Source organism: Bubalus bubalis, chromosome 22 (genome assembly GCF_019923935.1).
Source record: "Bubalus bubalis isolate 160015118507 breed Murrah chromosome 22, NDDB_SH_1, whole genome shotgun sequence".
In the NCBI taxonomy this organism is placed as follows: domain Eukaryota; kingdom Metazoa; phylum Chordata; class Mammalia; order Artiodactyla; family Bovidae; genus Bubalus; species Bubalus bubalis.
This window is the reverse complement of record NC_059178.1, coordinates 3,914,767-3,937,399: the sequence shown is the minus strand read 5'-3', so window position 1 is coordinate 3,937,399 and position 22,633 is coordinate 3,914,767. Positions and strand designations below refer to the sequence as shown.

Here is a 22,633-nt window from a genome sequence, read left to right as displayed (position 1 = left end):
TACTCTTTATGGCAAAGCCTTGAGGAATACTTGCTATATGCCAGAAATTGCACTGAGAAGTCTGCACATATTATTTATTTTATTTAAAAATGTTCATTGAAGTACAGTTATGTACAATAGTATATAAGTTGCAGGTGTACAATAGAGTGATTCACAATTTTTAAAGATTATGCTTCATTTATAGTTATAAGTATATAACTGAATATATAAATAAGTATTGATTATATTCCTGTGTTAAACAATACATCATTGTAGCTTATTTTATATAGCACGTTAGCTTATTGAAATATTTGTTTCTCCAGCCTGCTGGGTATCAATGAGAGGTAGGTAGAAATATTTAAGGAAGGAGTCACTTATCAAATAAAAAGTTACAACCTCATGTGATAAAGGCTCTGCTTTTCCGTTTTTGTCCTTCTTTCCGCCTGAAACGTGCGTGCAGTGTGGGGGCAGCAGCCATCTTGTGGCCGCTAAGAATGATGCCCGGGGAGTTAGAGGCGCCCCGTCTTTAACAATTTTCATGAGCCCCTCTGGCAGGAGATATCTGCCTATTTCCAGTCTTCTATCTTCAGAGAAAAGACTCCCTCCTTTAAGCCGCTATTTCCGGTTTTGTTACCTGCAGTCCTGCTAACACAGTGCAGGTGCATTGAGAGCTACTGTGTATCAGGCGCCGCACTGGGTGGTAAGCCTGGCTGCAGCCGTGTGCTGTCCTCAGAGCTGTCTGACTCTCTGCGACCCTATGGACTGAAGCCTACCAGGCTCCTCCGTCTCTAGGATTTTCCAGGCAAGAATACTGGAGTGGGTTGCCATTTTCTCCTCCAGGGAAGCTTCCCGACCCAGGGTTCAAACCCATGGCCCCTATGTCTCCTGCACTGGCAGGCAGATTCTTTACCGTCTGAGCCACCTGGGAATTAACCCAGCGTTTTCATTTACTCTCCTCTACCTGTTTCGTGTCTAAGAAACAGTTCTCTTTTTCAACTTCAATAACTACCTTCCCTGAAATAACATATTGGACATCTTAAAAGCTCTTCTCCAAATTTTCATCAATTATAAATCAGTGATGACAAAGGCTTTGGAGTCAACCAGCTAGGGGTGACTGCTGGCCTTCCCAGTGCATGGTCTTGGGCAAGATGGTTAGCCTCTCTGAAGCTTGGATTCCTCATCTAGATAGGGAGATTAGTAATAGTACCTCTGCCATTTTAGATTTTACATTTTAGAATGAATTTAGTACCTGGAACCCGTAAGCTCTCAGTAAACAAGAGCTATTCTGGTAATATCTTTTCCCTCCTCCACTAACAGCGAAGAGAAGCCTAACTCAGTCCCATCAAATCAGTCTCCTCACGGTTGCATTCATCAGGACACACAGTGCATCTCTTCTTCCCAGCTCTTATTTTCTTAAGAAAATGCACCCAAGTGCAGTCAGATTTGAACAGTGAATGCTGAAGAACTGGTGACTTCATAGTATCAATAGCATAAACTGCCTGACGTCTTTTAGGTACGTTGCAAGAAAATCCTATGGACGAAGGAGCCTGGTAGGCTGCAGTCCATGGGGTCGCGAAGAGTTGGACTCGACTGAGCGACTTCACTTTCAGTTTTCACTTTCATGCATTGGAGAAGGAAATGGCAACCCACTCCAGTGTTCTCGCCTGGAGAATCCCAGGGATGGGGGAGCCTGGTGGGCTGCCCTCTATGGGATCGCACAGAGTCGGACACGACTGAAGCAACTGAGCAGCAGCAGCAGCAGCATGGTTACCTTCAGGCTAATGAATAAAATATGGGTAAGAACTGTTCGGATGCAGCTTAGGTTAGGACAATTAAGGGAGAACGACGCTGTGTTTGGCACAGGATGTGTTGGCATCAGTTGTCTGTGTATTACTATGTCAAGTTTGGTTCAGGTTTCCATAACCTATCAAATATTATTTGTCTTAAGCAGTCAGTGTATGTGAGGATACTTTTCTTGGTCCTGTGATGTTTAAATAAACTAATTGACCCCTTTCCGACTTCTAAAATATATTTTTAAATCTGGAATTTTACCCAAATGTGAGATTTTGGTAAAATGTACATAACATGTTGGTAAGCGTAAAATTAGGCCAGGCACCTGAAAGAAGATATGTTGTATACCATAAACCCAAACTGTTTAACACTTCTTTTTTTTTAAACTTTTCTTCTTATATGACCCTTTATACTTCTGCTGAGACAAAACATTACCTTTCATTCCTTGACAAATTCCAGGTACCATTAAGGGCGGTGGGGGGAAGGGGAAGAAAAAATAGGCGGGAGAACAGAAAGCAAAAGAAGAAAGAAATCGGGAGGGGAGGAAAATGTTCTCATCTGAACTGTGACATCCTGCACCACTTTTTTTCAAAATTTATTTATTGTAGTTAAATTATACTTAAGTAAAGTTAAATTTCTTTTTGCTATACCATAGGTTTTTGTTGGTTATGCATTTTAAATATAGCAGTGTGTACATGACCTTCCCAAAGTCATTAACTATCCCTCCCCCCACCCCTCCCGGCAATTGTGAGTTCATTTTCCAAGTCTGTGAGTCTCTTTATTCTGCACCATATTTTACCACAAAATAAATATTTGTAGATATTGATTTCCCAGTGCAAAATGACAAAGGCCAATCAAAGAGGGGTTAAGCAAAACATTCAAACTGGGAGTCAAAGTTCATGTAAAGAAAGGGGACTTGCACATAGATAGGGAGTAATCGCACCCCTCCACTATGTATTAAAGAAGAATTGAACCAGAGCTGTTAGTTCTTTTTCTCCATGCCCTAGAGATAAAGTCTTTTGCAGCCATTTGGAATGCTGGAGTGTATTCAACTTGGAAACTGAAGGAAATCTCAGTGACATGTGAGGCATTAATAAAAATTTGTCAGCTACTGACTAGCTCAATAAATAATGGATTCTTTCTGTAATTCTTTAAATGTGTGGCACTTATGGCAAGATGACGCTGGAAAGAGAATACTTTCTCAACAATAAATCTCCAGTAACGCAAATCTCCCACCAGGCCAAAAACTGCTTTAAGCAGTTGAGGTCAGAATGGGGAGCTTTCCCTCTCCCCTCTCCAAAACAGCAAGCATATAGTAAAACCGTATTATTTCAAACTCCATACTTTATACAAAATCAAATTGCAGGTGAATTAAAAATCTACATGTGAGGGCTTCCCCGGTGGTCCAGTGGTTAAGAATCTGGCTGCTAATCCAGGGGACACAGGTTCGATCCCTGGTCCAGGAAGATCCCACATACCTTGGGGCCGTAAACTCATGTACCACAAGTACTGAGCTAGAGCTCCAGAGCCCGAGAGCCACCACGACTGAGCCATGTGCCCGGAGGCAGTGCTCTGCAACAAGAGAAGCCTCCACGATGAGAAGCCCTCGGACCACACCTGGAGAGCAGCCCCGGCTCGCCACAGCCAGAGAAAGCCTGTAGCAGCAAAGACCCAGCACGGTCAAAAATAAAGAAATCTTAAAAAAAATCTATATGTGAAAAAGTAAAATCTTTTATAAGAAAATATAAGTGAATACACTTATGACTTCAGTGTACGAAATTGCTTCTTTCAAACAAATAGAAAAGCTTGACTCATAAAGAAGAAAGACTGATAAACTCACCTACTGAAAATTCACACAAAAAAACCTTTATTCAACAAAAGATACGCTAAACAAAGTGGGAGAAAATATCACAAACAGGAAGAATATAATTTCTATGCATAAATCTGGCAAAGGATCAATATCCAGAAAGGAAAAAGAGCTCCTTGAAATGAATAAAAAAGCATACAACCCAATTAAAAAAAAACAAAGATTACAATAGACCATTTCCTCAAGAGGAAATCTGAAATGCCAAGAAATAAATGTTAAGATGTTATTCCCAACTCATGTGAATTAAGTCAGAAGAGTTGAAATTAAAACAATGGGATATCATTTCCTAGTCATCAGACTAGTAAAAATTTACAGGTATGATAATATAAAATATTGGCTAGTATATAGAGAAATGGGAACTCTCAAACATTCCTCTCACAAAAGGCACATATTCTTTGTTTTTGTTTTTGTTTTTTTTTTAATTTTTTGGCTGAGCCACGTGGCATGTGGGATCTTAGTTCCCTGACCAGGGAATCAAACTCGTGCCCCCTGCATCAGAGGGGCAGTGTCTTAACCACTGGACAGTCAGGGAAATCCCCAAAGGCACTGTTCTTGTTAGCAAAGAGCCAGGGGTACAAACTGTGGTCTATGAGACGCTTCAGTCACTTTAGAATTCCATTTGATAATCGTCATTCTTGCTTAAGCTAGCTGGAAAGGATTTCACTTGGTTGCAGCAAAAATGGTGTTAAGACTATGGTTACTTGTGAGTTCTTTGCTTGCATTAGTGGATTGACTATTGGTGGAACCTCATAATGACTTTGAATCAATTGTATTTGATAAGAGTAATCATGCTATTGTCTGCTTGTGGCCATTCATTCCTGCATGCTTGCATTAATTCATATTCATTCATCAAACATAATTGAGTGCTCCACTAAACTAGAGGCAAAGAAGCAGTAATACAACTTCCTGGGATATTTCAGATTAATCCTTAAAAAATTATTATAACATTTTAATAAATGGGATGCTTCCAGCTGCAAAAACAAAAAAAATTCAGTATGAAGTGGCTGAAACAGTAGGGAAGCCTGTCACTGGGCAGAGCTGTAGTTAGAGGTAGGAAGTAGGGCCGGGTGCAGGAAGGTGCAGGCAGACTCTGCTCTGCATTGCAAACGTCTGTGGTTCTACCTCAGGTTGACTTTCCTGTCCTCAGGCTTCTCTTGAAGTTCTAAGATGGCGGTACTTTCCTAATGTTCCATGAAAGGTAGAAAATCTCTCTTCCAACCTCGGAATAAAACTTCTGCCCTTCATTTGAGGAGGTCAGGTTACATGTCCATCTTTGGAACATTAACGGTAGCCAGGGAAAAACCATGCACTGACTCGGTTATGGTAAAGAACATGGGATCACCAGGTTTGGTTAAGACCGTGCTGTGTGCTGAGTAGCTTCAGTCATGTCCAGCTCTTTGCGACCCCATGGTCTGTAGCCCGCCAGGCTCCTGTGGAATTCTCCAGGCAAGAATACTGGAGTGGGTTGCCATGCCCTCCTCCAGGGGATCTTCCTGACCCAGGAATCAAACCCTCATCTCTTATGTCTCCTGTGTTGGCTGGCGGGTTCTTTACCACTAGCACCACCCTGGAAGCCCCACTGGTTAAGAACAGTGGTTCTCAAACTTCAGTGGGGTTCAGAATCACCTGGGGAGCCTCACCCCAACATTTCTAGTTAATGTAGTAGGTTGAGGTTAGAATGCAAGAATTTGCATTGCTAACAAGGTCTAGGTGATGCTAATGCTGTTTGTCTATACACTGAGAACCACTGGCTTAGACAAATCATGATCTGTCCCAGGAGATAAAGATGGGGCCGGCCTCCCAGTCACGTGAGCTGTGTGTGTGTGTGAATATCTAGCCAAAGTGCGGGGGTGGGGTGGGGTGGTGGTGCTCAGTTCAGAAGGAAGAAGGTTGACATGAAAGATCAGAAAGCAGCCAACAGTGTCTCCTACACATGTTTAAGCAAGAACATGATACTGTCTTATAGATTTTATTGATTATTAAAGAGGCAGAGTGTAAGAGTGATCTAAGTTAGGAGGACATGAAAATATAAGAACAAAGAGTTTTCAGTTCAAGATTAGACTGTAGTTGAAATAATCAGGTTTTGATCAACAGTGATACGAGATGTTAGGTTTCTAAGGAAGGTCATCATGGAGCTGGATCAAGTCTTTATGTAGAACAGTTACTCTCCTTTCTGGGTCCCCTCTCCTCTTGGTTTATGGAATCATTCTTTTCTCCCAACAGATAGTGGATAACTGCTAGAGCAGGGCTACAAAGCGATTTGTTTAAATTCTTCTCAGGATACTTTTAATGGGGGTACCTTTTTATAGGTGAGGATGTGATAATGGAATGCTTAATCCCCTGTTTGTTTTTTTTTAATTGGTTGTATCTGCACCTGTTACCCAAAGTGTGTAAAAAAAATAAAAAGGTGTTTTCCCAAAGTGTGCTTAAATATCACTAGTGTCAGGAGATGCTGTTAGGTATGATAAGAATAAGAATTCTATTCAATATAAGCAAATACGTTTAGGAGACTTGAATTTTTTAAAGTGCTAACAGCTCTCTACTGGTGAAGCCCAATTAATTTTGATTTAAATAAACATTGCCAAAGGTGATTTGATTACAGAATCCTTTTTGCACAGCACTTAGTAATATACTGCTGGAGAAGGCAATGGCACCCCACTCCAGTACTCTGGCCTGGAAAATCCCATGGATGGAGGACCCTGGCGGGCTACAGTCCATGGGGTCGCTAAGAGTCGGACATGACTGAGTGACTTCACTGTCATTTTTCACTTTCACGCATTGGAGAAGGAAATGGCAACCCACTCCAGTGTTCTTGCCTGGAGAATCCCAGGGATAGGGGAGCCTGGTGGGCTGCCGTATATGGGATCGCACAGAGTCAGACATGACTGAAGCGACTTAGCAGCAGCAGCAGCAGTAATATACTGCAGGCTTTCTATCATCTGGAACAGACCTCAAGGAATGTTGAACAAGACTTACTTTTAAAAAATGATTATTTTGAAGTATAATTGATTTACAATAGTGTGTTAATTTCTGCTGTGCAGCAAAGTGATTCAGTTATGTGCTTATGTGCGTGCGCGCTCGGTCGTGTCTGACTCTTTGCGACCCCATGGATTGAAATCCACCAGGCTCCCCTGTCCATGAAATCCTCCAGGCAAGAAGACTGGAGTGGGTTGCCATTTCCTCCCCCAGGGGATCTTCCTGACCCAGGGATCGAACCCTGGTCTCCTGCATTGGCAGGTGGATTCCTTACCACTACGCCACCAATTCAGTTATATATATATATATATACACACATACACATATATATGTATGTTCCTTTTAAAGTTCTTTTCCATTATGGTCTATCACAGGATATTTTATCTTATTTTATTTTTAATTTTTTAATTGAAGGATAATTGCTTCATAATTGCTTCATAGAATTTTGTGGTTTTCTATCAGATATCAACAAGAATCTTATAACGGGATATTGAATATAGTTCTCTGTGCTCTACAGAAAGACTTTGTTTATCCATTCTCTATATATTAGTTTGCATCTGCTAATCCCAAACTCCCAATTCATCCATAGTCCACCCTCTTCCCCCTTGGCAACCACGAGTCTTAAGCAAAACTACTTAAAAACACTGTCAGGGAAAAAAAAACCAAAACCCTCAGTATCCATGGGTTACTGCTCCAAGCTTCACCAGACCTCTCTAAAAGCAAATCATTTTGACGGCTAACTGAAGGGTACCATAGTCAAAGTCAATTTCCTGGTTTTTCGGACTTACCATGATTAAGCTATAGGCAGATGTAATAAAGTGATTTTCATATGACCTTTATAATAATTCTTATTCTGACTACTACAGTTGAACAAAATGAGGGTGATGTCTTATGCACAAGAGATGCTTAAATGTGTTTAAAGGTGGTACACAGCTGAAGAATATAACCATGGCCACACAAAGCTTTATCTGTAATCAGTCAAGCATTCTGATTGACTAGGATTTTAGCAGTTTGCAGACAACTCCTTCAGGAATCTGAATGAATTACTCGGGGTGCCAAATCATCAATGAGGTTTATTTCTAATTCAATTCAGTTGAATTTCCTAAACACTTTTTGGATGGATGCCTGTGAGGTTCCAGACTATAGTATTTTGAGTTTGATACTTTAATGTTGAGGATTACTAATACTATTTAAGGTTTTAAAACAGTTTTTTAATCTTCTGGAACAACACTCAATAATATTAACCAACTTCCCTTTTTCATTTTATTAACTCAGTTTACTGGAAGTATATTTATATCTCATAATGTATCTAATTTGTACAACACATAGGTCCAGTGTCTTGATGGACGGACTGCCAAAAATATGGATATCCTTAACTTGCCAGAGACAATGAGAAGTAAAGACAAAAGAATATTTTAATCATGTAATGGCATGAAAATATTTGTTTAATGAAAAAACAAAAAATAAATGTTTCAGACCTGAAAAAAATTTCATTACAGCCTGAATGAATAAAAACCTAGCAATGCTAAATGTATGCGTTCATGACAAATCTTATTTAATACCTGCATTTGCTCATATTTTACTTGGGGAAAAGCCGTGTGAAGGGGCATCTCATTAGGTACATCCTAAGAGTTCCTCCTTCCCCCTAATCTCCCTTTGAGGCCTGTCTAATGTTAGGGAAGATACTCTAGTGCCCCAATTTTCCCGCCCTAAAATGTTTACTTCCTCTTTTTAAAAAAATAATTTCTTCCATCCCCTTGTTTGTCCGTAATTGGTCCATGAAGCCTTGACCTTGTGTAAATACATAGAGCAAAAATCTGCAATTATGATTAAAAAAAATATGAACTTAAATTGAAAGCAGTTGATTATGAAAGACAAATGGGTTCAGGCTCCAGGACCAGAATGAATCTGCTCAATATTGACATAGTGAATTGTCCCAAGGAGATTAAACCCCAGCTCTAAAAGCAGGCAGGGCAGCAGTGAGTGACAGGGCTTTATGGGGGGCAGCGCCTCCCCGGGGGAGAGTTCATCTTCTTCCTCAAAGAGACGCCTTCAGGGATCATGTCACTTGAATTCCCTGTGAATTCAGTGTCATCTTAGCTTGACCAGCTCTGGAAGAACGTATTAACCTCCGCTTGTGATTTTCAGAAAACCATTCTAATTTAGCAAGTAATTAAGGGTCACATGCAGGATAAAGAGCTAGATAATCTTGGATTACCCACAGGAAGCTTTGTCTCCAAGGCAACCCCCAATGGAGAGGCTGTTAATTCGAAGGCCAGTCGGTTAATGAACTGGGAATGGTGACTGGCTCTTAGACCCGTCGCTCGAACCAGGGAAATGAAAATAACAATTATATTGCTACTGAATGATTCAGTGATGGAAAATAAACGCTTCAAAGGCGGCCCCGGCAAAGCGTTCAAGAAAGGCTGCAACTGTCCCCATCCTACTGGAGCACGCCCACGGACCCAAAATTAGCTTGTCTTGAATTCGAGCTGTGCCCATCTTTGTTTATGAATTTTAGCCTTGCCTCCAGCGGGACCCTCTGGTTTCAGTCCTCTCTATGACCTAATTACCCCACAGCCTTGTTTTTCCAGAGGGGCAGCCTCGGTAACCAGACCAGGCTGGAAGAGTGGCCCCAGAGACCTTTGGGAGAAGAGACAAAAATGGCATTGTGCATCGGCCTTTGATATCTCACACTGGGCTAAAAAAATAAGATGAGGCTGTGCAGATAAGCACCCTAAGAGGATTTTCAGGCCAGGTTGGGAAAGGTGGACGCAGAACATGCAGCCGACCTAATGAGAGAGGCTGGGGTACGATGAGAAAGACACACAAAGGCTGCCCCACTCGGAAAGCTCGGAGGGCACGGTGGAAAATGCAAGCACCTTCGCTGCTGCCTCAAGGGCTCTCTCTCTCTCTCTTTTTCCCCCCACTGGCCAAGTTTAGGCCTTACACTCTCTATGAAACTTTCTACAACTCGTGAGCCCTTATTTACTCCCCTGTTCTGAGAGCTCACTGAGCCGTACTTCACGCTCAAGTCTGTCCTCTCTTTCAGGCCTTGTGAACTGTCTCACCTGCCCTGCGTCTCTTGGTTTGTAAGTCATGGTATTGGGTTGGCCAAAACGTTCGTTCGAGGTTTTCCCGTAACGTGTGGTGGAAAAACCCGAATGAATGTTTTGGCCACCCAGTGAATATTTTCAATATTCTAAAAACCTTTATTGAGACTCTAGTGTGAGGTGGGCACTGTGCTAGAGGCTGGTGATACAGAGATGAGTAAAATGTGGTTTCTGGCAGCAGGCGCTCACAGACGAGTGAAGGAGGCAGGTAAGCGAGCAGAAATGGGTCCCAAACTCTGAAAGAGACGTCAGCACAGCTGGACACACATCTGGTGCCGCAGCCTTGGATGTTCAGTCACAAGAAGGAGAGCTAGAAACGAGGAAGGTGATTCATCGCCGAGGCCAACGGTGTGGCCGGTGACAGCACCCAGACGAGAGGATTTGGGGACACGTTGGCAGGGCAAGCTTTGCATTCATACTCACCAAGTGAAGAAAGAGACGAGAAGCAGAAAGCAGGGACCTTCTGGGCTAAGGCAGAAGAGGATAAGGAGCAAGAAAGAGATTTTGGCGAAGATTTACTCCAACTTCCTTACTGGGAAAATAAGACCCTCAGGATATGTTTTTGGGATCTGATGAGAGCTACATCCTTTAGAGCTAATTCTTCCATCAGGGCAGATTTGAGTGTGTAAGAGAAGAAAGTGAACCCGAACTGATCAGGTGTAGGTGACAGGAAATGGAGGGTGAGAATTCACTTTAAATGTGACACTAAATTAAAAAAGGACAGATTTCCTAATCATTGGGAGCTAGTCTTAGGATTCCATGTGCTAAGTCACTTCAGTCACATCCAACTCCTTGGCGACCCCAGGGACTGTGGACCCCCAGGCTCCACTGTCCATGGGATTTCCCAGGCGAGAATACTGGAGTGGGTTGCCATGCCCTTCTCCAGGGAATTTTCCTGACCCAGGGATCGAACTCGCGTCTCTTACGTCTCCTGCCTAGGCAGATGGATTCTTTACCACTAGCGCCACCTGGGAAGCCCTAGGATTCCTTGAAACAAATGTAAAAGCTGATGATTTATGAAGATTGGATGGTTTATTTAGGAAATTGTTTTAATAATGAAAGAATGAAGGACCAACTTTGACAAAAAAATGAGAAAGACAAAAGGAAACCCATGGAAATTTTCACGTGTGTGGCTGGGTCCACTTTGTGGACCTGCCTGAAGCTATCACAACACTGTTAATCAGCTGTTCAGTTCAGTTCAGTCGCTCAGTCGTGTCCGACTCTTTGCGACCCCATGAATCGTAGCACACCAGGCCTTCCTGTCCATCACCAACTCCCAGAGTTCACTCAAACTCATGTCCATCCAGTCGGTGATGCCATCCAGCCAGCTCATCCTCTGTCGTCCCCTTCTCCTCCTGCCTCTAATCCCTCCCAGCATCAGGGTCTTTTCCAATGAGCCAACTCTTCACATGAGGCGGCCAAAGTATTGGAGTTTCAGCTTCAACATCAGTCCTTCCAATGAACATCCAGGACTGATCTCCTTTAGGATGGACTGGTTGGATCTCCTTGCAGTCCAAGGGACTCTCAAGAGTCTTTTCCAACACCACAGTTCAAAAGCATCAATTCTTTGGCACTCAGCTTTCTTCAAAGTCCAACTCTCACATCCATACATGACCACTGGAAAAACCATAGCCTTGACTAGACGGACCTTTGTTGGCAAAGTAGTCTCTGCTTTTGAATATGCTGTCTAGGTTGGTCATAACTTTCCTTCCAAGGAGTAAGCGTCTTTTAATTTCATGGCTGCAGTCACCATCTGCAGTGATTTTGGAGCCCCCCAAAATAAAGTCTGACACTGTTTCCACTGTTTCCCCATTTATTTCCCATGAAGTGATGGGACCAGATGCCATATCTTTGTTTTCTGAATGTTGAGCTTTAAGCCAACTTTTTCACTCTCCACTTTCACTTTCATCAAGAGGCTTTTCAGTTCCTCTTCACTTTCTGCCATAGGGGTGGTGTCATCTGCATATCTGAGGTGATTGATATTTCTCCCGGCAATCTTGATTCCAGCTTGTGCTTCTTCCAGCCCAGCGTTTCTCATGATGTATCTGCATATAAGTTAAATAAGCAGGGTGACAATATACAGCCTTGATGTACTCCTTTTCCTATTTGGAACCAGTCTATTGTTCCAAGAAGAGAAGCGAAAAGGAAAGGAGAAAAGGAAAGATATAAGCATCTGAATGCAGAGTTCCAAAGAATAGCATGGAGAGATAAGAAAGCCTTCCTCAGCGATCAGTGCAAAGAAATAGAGGAAAACAACAGAATGGGAAAGACTAGAGATCTCTTCAAGAAAATTAGGGATACCAAGGGGACATTTCATGCAAAGATGGGCTCGATAAAGGACAGAAATGATATGGACCTAACAGAAGCAGAAGATATTAAGAAGAGGTGACAAGAATACACAGAAGAATTGTACAAAACAGAGTTCATGACCAAGATGATCACGATGGTGTGATCACTTACCTAGAGCCAGACATCCTGGAATGTGAAGTCAAGTGGGTCTTAGAAAGCATCACTACGAACAAAGCTAGTGGAGTGATGGAATTCCAGTTGAGCTATTTCATATCCTGAAAGATGATGCTGTGAAAGTGCTGCACTCAATATGCCAGCAAATGTGGAAAACTTAGCAGTGGCCACAGGACTGGAAAAGGTCAGTTTTCATTCCAATCCCAAAGAAAGGCAATGCCAAAGAATGCTCGAACTACTGCACAATTGCACTCATCTCACACACTAGTAAAGGAATGCTCAAAATTCTCCAAGCCAGGCTTCAGCAGGACGTGAACTGTGAACTTCCAGATGTTCAAGCTGGTTTTAAAAAAGGCAGAGGAACCAGAGATCAAATTGCCAACATCCGCTGGATCATGGAAAAAGCAAGAGAGTTCCAGAAAAACATCTATTTCTGCTTTATTGTCTATGCCAAAGCCTTTGACTGTGTGGATCACAACTAACTGGGGAAAATTCTGAAAGAGATGGGAATACCAGACCACCTGACCTGCCTCTTGAGAAACCTATACGCAGGTCAGGAAGCGTAACAGTTAGAACTGGACATGGAACAACAGACTGGTTAATCGGCTGTACTCCAATATAAAATAAAAACTTAAAAAAAAGGAAATCTATGGGAATTTCCCGGCAGCCCAAAGGTTAGGACTTGGTGTTTTCAGTGCTGGGGCCCGGGTTCAATCCTGGTAGGGGGACTGAGATCCTGCAAGCCATGTGATGTGTCCCCCCACCTCAAAAAAGGAAAACTACCTGAGAACAAAACTCAGAATGCTCTGGGGGAGGTGAGACTCAAGTAAGATCGCTAAGAGACAAGCAGGGCCCCAAAGAAGTACCAAAGAAATTTGGAGTCTTCAGGCCCAAAGGCATGAAGAGAAAACAAGATGTCAGCTCCACCGAGGGAAATTGAAAACACTTCATTATACAGTGAAGGCACTCGAGTGCAGAAAATGTGCCCCTTTATTCAGGCGGCACCGGAAGCTCAGACGGGAAAGAGATGACTCAGCGGAGATGTTCACACAGCCGTGTGTGTTTATAAAGGGAAGTGGAACGGGCAGAGGTAAGGGGGCGCTTGTTTTCCTTTCTCTGAGTATTTATATAAACAGATACAAAAGTACTGGGATGGGAAGGGAAGCAGACTTGAAAGCAGAGACAATGAACAGGCCAGTTGGGAGGTACAGTGGGCATTCTGCATCCAGGGGTTCCGCATCCTCCGATTCAACCAACTGCAGATCAAAAATGTTTGGGGAAAAAAATTCCAGAACATTCCAAGAGAGCAAAATATGATTTGCTGCTTGCTGGCAACTATTTACATAGCATTTGCATTGTATTAGGTATTATAAGTAATCCAGAGATAATTTAAAGTATATAGGAGGGTGTGCATGCCATTTGATACAAATGACTTGGGCATCCTTGGATTTTGGTATCTGTGGGCATCCTGGAATCAATCCACCTCGGATTCCTAGGGGCTGCTCTAGAGAAAAATTGAAGCTATTTGTCTGTTTAAATAATATGCAAGTATGTAGCAAGATGCTCTATGCCTGTAATTACTGTAATAATTTGTATTACCTGCTCTAGGTTAAATTTCCAATATGCATAAGAAAAGAAAGAAAGAGAAGTCGCTCAGTCGTGTCTGACTCTTTGCGACCCCATGGACTGTAGCCTATCAGGCTCCTCCATCCCCGGGATTTTCCAGCCAAGAGTACTGGAGTGGGTTGCCATTGCCTTCTCCAAGGGATCCTCCTGACCCAGGGATCAAACCCAGGTCTCCCACATTGCAGGCAGATGCTTTAGGCAGGCTGAGCCACTAGGGATGCCAATGTGCATAGTCACATCTTAAAAACAGAGAGCTGTGCAAGGAAGGCCTAAGACGGTAACCAAGCCATTCATTCACACAGTAAACATTTACTCTGCAGCTGTATGTGTGAGCACGGCTCTAAGCATTAGGGAGACAGCAATGAAGCCGACGGAGGAGACCTTGACCTTTCAGAGTTTTGCACACTAGTCCAGGGAGAGAGACAGTAAACCGATCAACAGTTTTTTTAAAAAAGAAGATTTCAAATCATGATGCTGATAAATACTGCAAAACAAACACAACAAAAGAAACAGAAGTGAGTTTGAGAGTGTGACTGGCATGGCTGGGTGGGCCAGGCGACCCGACGTGTTAGGGAGCGGCACTTTGAGGGCCTCTCTATGGGAGAAACCTCTGATCCTAGCCCCGAGGGACAGAGAGGCAACCCAGTGAGGATCAGGGAGGGGCGGGATGTCCCAGGGAACAGAAAGCGTAAAGTCCCTGGGGCGAGAAAGGAAGCCCAGAATGACTGGGGCATGGTCAGAAGTTAGAGGGTGGTGGGGAGAGAGCTAGAGGGACTGTGGGGGCTTTCTGAACATGGGGAGTCCTTTGAATTTCATCCTGTTAATAATCTCAGGGAGGCCTGGCGTGCTGCAGTCCATGTGGTCGCAAAGAGTCGGACACAACTAAGAAACTGAACTGAACTGGATAATCGCAGATGGGTGACTGGAGTTTCCAGCAGATGTCTACTGTATCTTTCTCTGTAATCTTTCCCCATAAATGAATCTCATCGACCAGAAGGCCCAGAGTTATCTGGGAGTTTGTTAGAAATACGGGATCTCAGATCCCACCGCGGACTGACGGAATCAGAGTCTTATTTTATCAAGATCCAAGCGATGCATGTGTGTGTGAAACTTTGAGAAGCACTGCTACAATCATATTTGTGTTTTTTAAAGACTCTAAAGGAAAGCCTACTGAGACGGTTATAATTTTCTTTAAAAAAAGAAAGTGTCGGTGAGAATGTGGAGAAATTGGAACCCTTAGACATTGCTGGTGGGAATGCAAAATGGTGCACCCACATTGGAAGACATTTTGACTATTCCTCGATAACTTAAACATAAGTTACTGTATGACTCAGGAATTCCACTCCTGGGCAAATACCCCAAAGAGCTGAGAATGGGAATCTGAAGAAAAGTTGTACATGAATCTTCATCACAGCACTAGTCACAGGAGCCAAAAAGGGATACGACCCAAGTGTCCGTTAACTGATGACGGATAAACAGAACTTGGTCTATCCATACAATGGACTATTAGCCAGCCATAAAAGGAGCAAAGCGCTGATATGTGCTATAGCATGAAAGCACCGTGGAAGCCTGCTAAGGGAAACAAGTCAGACATTGTAGGTCAGCACTGCGTGATTCCATTGAGTTGAAATTTCCAAAGTCGGCAGATCCACAGAGACAGAAGGCAGATGGGTGGTTGCCAGAGGGAGGGGAGAGGGTGAGTAGGGCGTGACTGTTTCGTGGGGACAGAGCTTCTTTTGGGGGTGATGAAAATGTCCAGGAACTGATAGTGGTGATGACTGGGCTGGGATGAGTGCAAAATTTGCTTCAGCGCTGCCCGCCTCTTTACGGCCTCACGGTCTGTAACCCGCCAGGCTCCTCTGTCCATGCGATTCTCCAGGCAAGGACACCCTAGTGGGTACCTCCAGGGGATCTTCCTGACCCGGGGATGGAACGCGCATCTCTTATGTCTCCTGCGTTGGCTGGTGGGTTCTTTACCACGCGCGCCACCTGGAAAACCCTGGTGACGGCTGGACATCATTGTAAATGGACTGAATGTCGCTAATGGTGACTTTTATGTGATGTGTGTTGTACCACAGTCGAAAAAAAGACTTAAAAATCCAGAGTGGATAATGTAACACACCAAACGCTTTTGCCTCAAGGGACGCATCTGTGTTTAGCGGGTGGTCGCTAGTTGTATTTTAATTTTGTAATATTTTTTTAATGACCTGGATACTAACACTTTAAAATGCACGAACATCTCTTTGAGAAAACACCCAGCTAATAGACCTGTTGAAAGCTAAACCTAACACGAACTTGGCTAAATCAGGTGGGCGTCAAGTAGAACGCAATGCCGTGAGAGCAAGCAGGGTAAATGGACTGTCACTTAAGGCAGGAAGGTGAGAAATGGTACAGAGGTGAATACTGAGGGGTCAGAGAGCACAGTCAGAGGGGGCTCTCTGGACAACATGCCAATTTCAGTAGCTGGACATCTGGGAACTGAAGATCACAGAGTAACCACTGGGCTCCATTCGGTTCAGCCTCTCTGGGACACGTGCTCAGACTGTGCTTCCAACTCTGGGGTTTGCACCTGAAACTCCTTATCCACCTAAAAGCACTTGATGGTCATGAATTCTCTCCCCTGAAGGAAATCTAATGTCTTCTTGGAGAAGAGAAGGCACCATACCCAAACAAAAATCTCCACAAAACTGTCACGCTGTTGTTCTGCGCCTACTTGTATGCGACTCTCTGCAACCCCGTGGACTGCGGCCCGCCAGGCGTCCCTGTCCTTCACCATCTCCCAGAGTTTGCCCAGGCTCACGGACATTGAGTCCGCGATGCCATCCAACCAAAACTATCGTTTTTCCTATCTATTCTCCCAAGGGCCCATTGATCTTTCTAAAAAGCCATTTGCTTTTCTTAACTTCCCTTTCTCCCTCTCCCTCTGCCCTATTTCTAAGCAGTCATTTGTTTTCCCTGAAGTTCCCCCTCCCACCCCTTACTAAAATGGATATAAGCCTCATGGCTTTCCCTCCTAGCTCAGTCAGTAAAGAGTCCACGTGCAATGCAGAAGACCTGGGTTCAATCCCTGGGTCAGGAAGATCCTCTGGAGAAGGAAATGGCAACCCACTCCAGTCTTCTTGCCTGGAGAATCCCATGGACAGAGGAGCCTGGTGGGCTACAGTCCATGGAGTTAAAGAGTCGAAAACGACTTAGTGACTAAACAACAACAACAGTTCTTACAAGAGCAGGAGAAATGCTTGGTTCTTTTTTTTTTTTTTCCAAAGGAGTTTCAAACTACCTAGTTCCCAGGGGTCCTTGAAAAATGACCTATATCTTTGTGTTATTAGCTGACACTATTTTTCTGTTTGTTCTCATTTTGAGCTCATGGCTTTTAACACAGTTGAAGCATTTCATTTTATTTTTAGTGTATTTGATGTGTTTTCATCCACTTCAATTACTATCCTTAATCATGCTCTAATCACTCCAGTGGGAGCCTCTTCAGGTTGCCTCCTGAGTCCTATTGATCCAATCCCAGTAATCTTTGATAGTTTTCTTTCTTTCTTTTTTTTAAAATTAAAAACAATTAAACAACAACAACAATTTTGGGGCTGCACTCTGCAGCATGCAGGATTCTAGTTCCTTGACCAGGTATCCAACTGTGCCCGCTGTGCTGGAAGCTCAGAGCCTTACCCACTGGACTGCCAGGGGAGTCCCAGTTTTCTCACATTCTGATAAGACTTTTTCAACTTTTCCAATCATTGGGTCTTAATTAGCATTTCTTTTATTAGTAGTAATGGACAGGAACTTTTCATGTACTTGGATGGGTACATTTTAAGTTCACAGTGGACCAGTGGAGGGCCAGCCTGGTGGTGGGGGTGTTCTTAAGAGCGCACTGAATTGTAAACCAGGAGTCCTGTTCGCTCATCTTGCCACTGGCATGACCCGTAAGAAATTCACTTACCTTCTAGGGTCATTTCTTCCTTATCAAATTGGGGTGGTGGTGGTGCCTTTACAGTCTTTAAATTTTCTTCTCAATCGAATATGCTGAAATCTTAATTCCTGGCTCTCACGTGCCCCAGAATTCACATAATGATGTTTATCCAATAAAATCAAGTCAGTAATTATATAACGAAGTTCAGTTTGATTTCTGTGTCTGGGCAAGTTATTTTACCAAATTCATTTGTCAAACAAACAAAAACACAAGGGTTAGATCAATGTTCTGATTTCTTAAAGCATCGTGAAAAAATATGGTCCCAGAGTTGGTCGAGGCTGCACTGATCGACCCTCTGCTTGCTCTTTCAGAAGCTGCAGCCAACTGGCAAATAGCTGGTCCCGCCTCCTGCTGCAGCATCTGGCGCGGCTCGGGCTTCGCTGCGCCCTCCCCCCGCCCCCCGCCGCCCAGGCGGCCTGCAGGCTCCGGCTGCTCATTAACTCATTAGAAGCTGCTCTGACGGCCGCTCTGGGGGCGGCTCTGCTGTCTGCAGCTCAGGGCCTCTCTCCCAGGCACCTGCCTCAGTGGCACCTGGAGCCTCTGGTGAACAACGTGTCCTCAACACCCACCTACGTGCGCGTCACACACAGAGCTTTTTCTTCCGCAGCGTTTATCACAGCACCAGGAATCAAAGCATTCCTTTCGCAAACCTTTGTGTAACGCCGGCCTCCTGCACTGGACTGCGAGCTCCGTGGGGGCCCAGGCTGGGTCAGACTTTGCTTCCCTTCCTATCCTCAGCTCTCAGCTCGGGGTAGGGCGCTTTGCAATCATCTCAGCATTTGCTGGATGCCGAATGCGTGGGTGATCACATAAATCTGTTTCTTTTTGTTTTTAAATCCTGGAATGCCCTTCCATGTTACTGTAGAAACAAAATCTAGGCACCTGAAAAGAGTAAAAATTCAAGATAATATCTGATTAATGAGAACAAACACTAAATACTATCGGAATTTTAATAGTGGCAGAATTCTCTTCAATTGGAGTAGTATTGTCCAGATTAAATAGTAACACCAAGTTGGTCATTACTTTAAAAAAAAAAAAACTGACATAGAGTGAATGCTCTTTATAAAAAGTATTCTCGGTGGATATAACTCTCAAATGTACTTGTTCAGAAAGAATTATACTGTAACTGTTTTAACCTGGTGATCTTTGATGTAAACTCAGAAAAGACTTTTGGAGAAGGCAATGGCAACCCATTCCAGTGGTCTTGCCTGGAGAATCCCAGGGACAGGGGAGCCTGGTGGGCTGCTGTCTATGGGGTCGCACAGAGTCGGACACAACTGAAGCGACTTAGCAGCAAAGAAGACTTCTGTCTGAAAGGCAGCAAATGTTCCAAAGATTCTAAAGAAATACACACTTCACAAACCCAGACATTGATGTATATGGAACTCAGTTTCATGGAGAGCCACCCAGACCCACAGATGTACAAACCGTCCATGGAAAATGAGAAAAGAATTTTCCCCCAAATTGGGGCTGATATGTGGGTCTTTGTTCTTGTTTAGTCACTAAGTTGTGTCTGACTCTTGCGACCCCACAGATTGTACCCCGCCAGGCTCCTCTGTCCATGGGATTCTCCAGGCAAGCATACTGGAGTGTGTAGCCATTTCCTTCTCCAGGGGATCTTCCCGACCCAGGGATCGAACACGGGTCTCCTGCATTGGCAGATGGATTCTTTACCACTGAGCCACCAGGGCAGCGATATATAGGTCCAGGGGTCAGTATAGGTGTGTAAATACAAAGGAGGAGCTGCAGAGGAGGCCAGCCAGCTTCTGGTCCTGTGGGCTGCATGTTATCATGGAGAAAAAGAAGTGCTGAGCTCAGAAGCACTGAGGTCTTAAGTCCGGAATTTAGTGCTACTCATGGCAACCTGGGAGACTGTGAGCACATCACGTCTTCACCCACAGAACGGTGGTACAGGCGGATTTTCGGTGCTGTGACCCTCAGATTCTCACGAGGGATGCTGTCTCACCCAACCAGCACCAAGATGCTGGCAGACTACCCTCTCAGCCCATGGATGACGCAGCTGACGATTGTTTGAAGTATCCCCTCACCCCGAAACCAGACACTTCCTTAGCTTTCAAACCAAACGCTGCATGCATCTCCTTCCTTGCACATCATTTCTGCCGTTTGAGACTTTGCTTGCCAGGTTTTCCTCTCATTCTCAGTCCTCTTGTGTCAGCTTTAAATGTCTGACTCCTGACTGCAATGCCAGTCACTGTTTCAAGCCCTTGACACGTATCAGCTCGTTTCCCAAAGACGCAGTGTCGTCCCACAAGGTTCTGCACGTGTGTTTACAGGTCGACTCGAGGCGCGACGGTTTTGTGTGTCATTGGTTGACGGGCTCTTAATCTGGCTGGATTTTATGTGACGGCCGTGCGTTTTGAAACAAGAATACTTGGGAATGGAAGACATACTGTGCGGTCAACTGCCCTAAAGTCAGTTACAATGCGTCAGGAAATCACCCTTTGAGAAGTGTGTGACAACAGTGTGAGATAATATATGAAGTGCTAAATCCCTTGGCCTACTTTATAAGTCCTCCAAGGGATGGGGGAAGGGAGAGTTGAGTGGGAACCCGTGAAAGCCACACGCTTGATGTTTACCTCTGAGTCTCCACGGCATCCTTCCTTTCCATGGGGTCCTGTGAGAACAGGAGCTGGCAAGCCAGGTGCGGCGCCCTCAAGAAGGGGTTTCTGGAAGGACACGTGCTTCCTTGGCATCGTCACGTTTCACTGTGCCTGCGACGCGATTTAGAACTGAGATTGAAGGTCCTCTCCGCGCTCAGGACGAGTCTCAGAGGGCTCAGGAAAAGCTTGCGTTCTGAGAGGAGGGACCCAGGTCAGTGTGATGCAGGCCCGTCTCCCTGCAAGTCTCTCTCTACAGTTTTGAAAGGGAGTCAGAGTTGGAACATCAAGTGTTTAGCCTGAATTCAGGCTCATGATGATAATTAAAGACCAGGAAGAGCCATCCTACCCAGCTTATTCCTCTGCTACTAACCCGGGAAGATGCTTTGGAAAGAATTTTCACAGAAAGTATCTCGGTTGCCCCCCTTTCTTTCCCATCAAACCTGTGCCTTTCACCCTCCCAGATCCACACAGATGGCGGCTTGAGTTTTTGTCAAGCTACACTTTATAAGTTTTCTTTCTTTCTTTTTTTTTTTTTGGTCTCATTAACTCCACTCCCTCAGTCTCCCCAGATTTTCCAATGATTAAAGTAGTGGGCTTTTAAAAAAGGCCTCCAATTAGCACCTCATCAGCTCCAATTAGAGGAGACAAAAGCCGTGTAAAGATAACTCAATGAGAGGGGCCTGCAGAGCCGCATGTAATCACTTAAGACAAGCATCAAGCATTCTCTTTGCTAACTCTGCCGGGCCTATTCACCTTTCTTTCTTCCCTTTGGATGCATTTAAGACTGTTTTGCTGGGAAGACAGGCCTCCCAGGAGTCTCATAATTCCTCATTCAGAGGCTACCTGTTTACAACTCGCAGAACCCAAGGACCTAAACAATCCTATATTGTCTGCCTGCTGCTTCCTCAGACCCGGGCATCCCTAATGGCCGGCTCTCTGTGACCGCGCCGTCAGTTAGAGGCTGGCTTTATACTCGCTGAGGCTGCGCCTTGTACTCTCTCCTAATTATACGGGAGGGCAACAATGTATTTTTTTTTTTCAATGAGAGTTCTTTGGAGCAGTTAATTTGGTGCCTGTACTAAATGCCCCCAAACATTAATTAGGGTGGAAGGAACCCTAATTTCCTCTGCAGCTTTCAGCTTTCCCCTCTACTTACTTCCCTTGTATTCACATAGGCCTGGATGAGTCTCCATAATGAAATTACCTCATTAATGCCTTTATTCTTCACAGTAACTCATTCAAAACCGACCATTTAGCTTTAATTTAATGCTGTCAAAAGGAAAAAGGTGCATTCATGGCTTTGATTAGCAAAAAATTCCCCCCCTAAGGGGCGGACAGATTTAAATTATGAAGATGGTAAGTAGTAAGTTATAATTGGGCACAAGCAGTACTTCAGGGAAGCTTAAACGCTTTCAAAGCCGGCCCTGCCGGTCTGCAGACTATTAATTGTGCCCACTGCCTTGTTCGCGCTATTTGAATTGATGGCAACTTAACTATAAAAAAGAAAATGGGGTTTAATTTTTGTTTAATACACAGTGGGGTTGTATTTACCCACACAGCAATAGCTTTTCGATGAGCTCAGCCTTTGTTCGCCTGATAATTTATTATCCGTGCTTTCTAACATGAGTTTTGAAGGCGCCGGGCGTGTCCCTGTTTCTGGGCGAAAAATAAACGCTTAGATGCACAGACTGAGCAAGCGGCTTGTTGACCTAACACCTTGGTTAGGGCTGCAGCAGATCCGTAAGCTCTGATGATATCTTTCATAATCACTTTAAAAGTTATAGCGCTTTGGGGATTTGACCTTTAAAAAAAAACTCCTTCCTTGATGTTTTCTTTGCTGATGCAACGATCCTGGGAAGTAAGATTTAAATATTAACTGCCTGGTGAAAAAGCAGAGGTTTGGGGAGTCTGAGGGATTTACTCAAAAATCATGGCTAGTGAGAAATGTAGGAGCAGAAGCTACTATACTGCAAGCTTGGGGTAATGTGAAGTACTCCGATTTTGAGGGCAGAGCTGCTTTTCTGTAATGTCCAGAGCATCACAGATGTTTACATTGGCTCCATCTCAATTTGCATATAAAGAAGATTGTTTAGTTAACCAGGCAATACTATCCTAGCTGGAAACTAATATATTTATGTTATAGCTATCATATAAACACACAGCTCGTTGGATGTCAGTGAATCACGAATGGATGGAGAGTGTCTTTCTGGCTGCAAAGTGGTCT

General features: G+C 44.0%; 1 long non-coding RNA gene across 1 annotated transcript; it reads right to left on the bottom strand.

Moving 5' to 3' along the window:
- Window positions 1-15,248: 15,248 nt before the first annotated feature.
- LOC123331158 lies at window positions 15,249-21,657 on the bottom strand. The gene is made up of 2 exons (XR_006547655.2): window positions 20,386-21,657; window positions 15,249-18,670 (listed from the first exon to the last, which is right to left on the bottom strand). It is a non-coding gene; the product is annotated as an uncharacterized LOC123331158 (long non-coding RNA).
- Window positions 21,658-22,633: the final 976 nt, after the last annotated feature.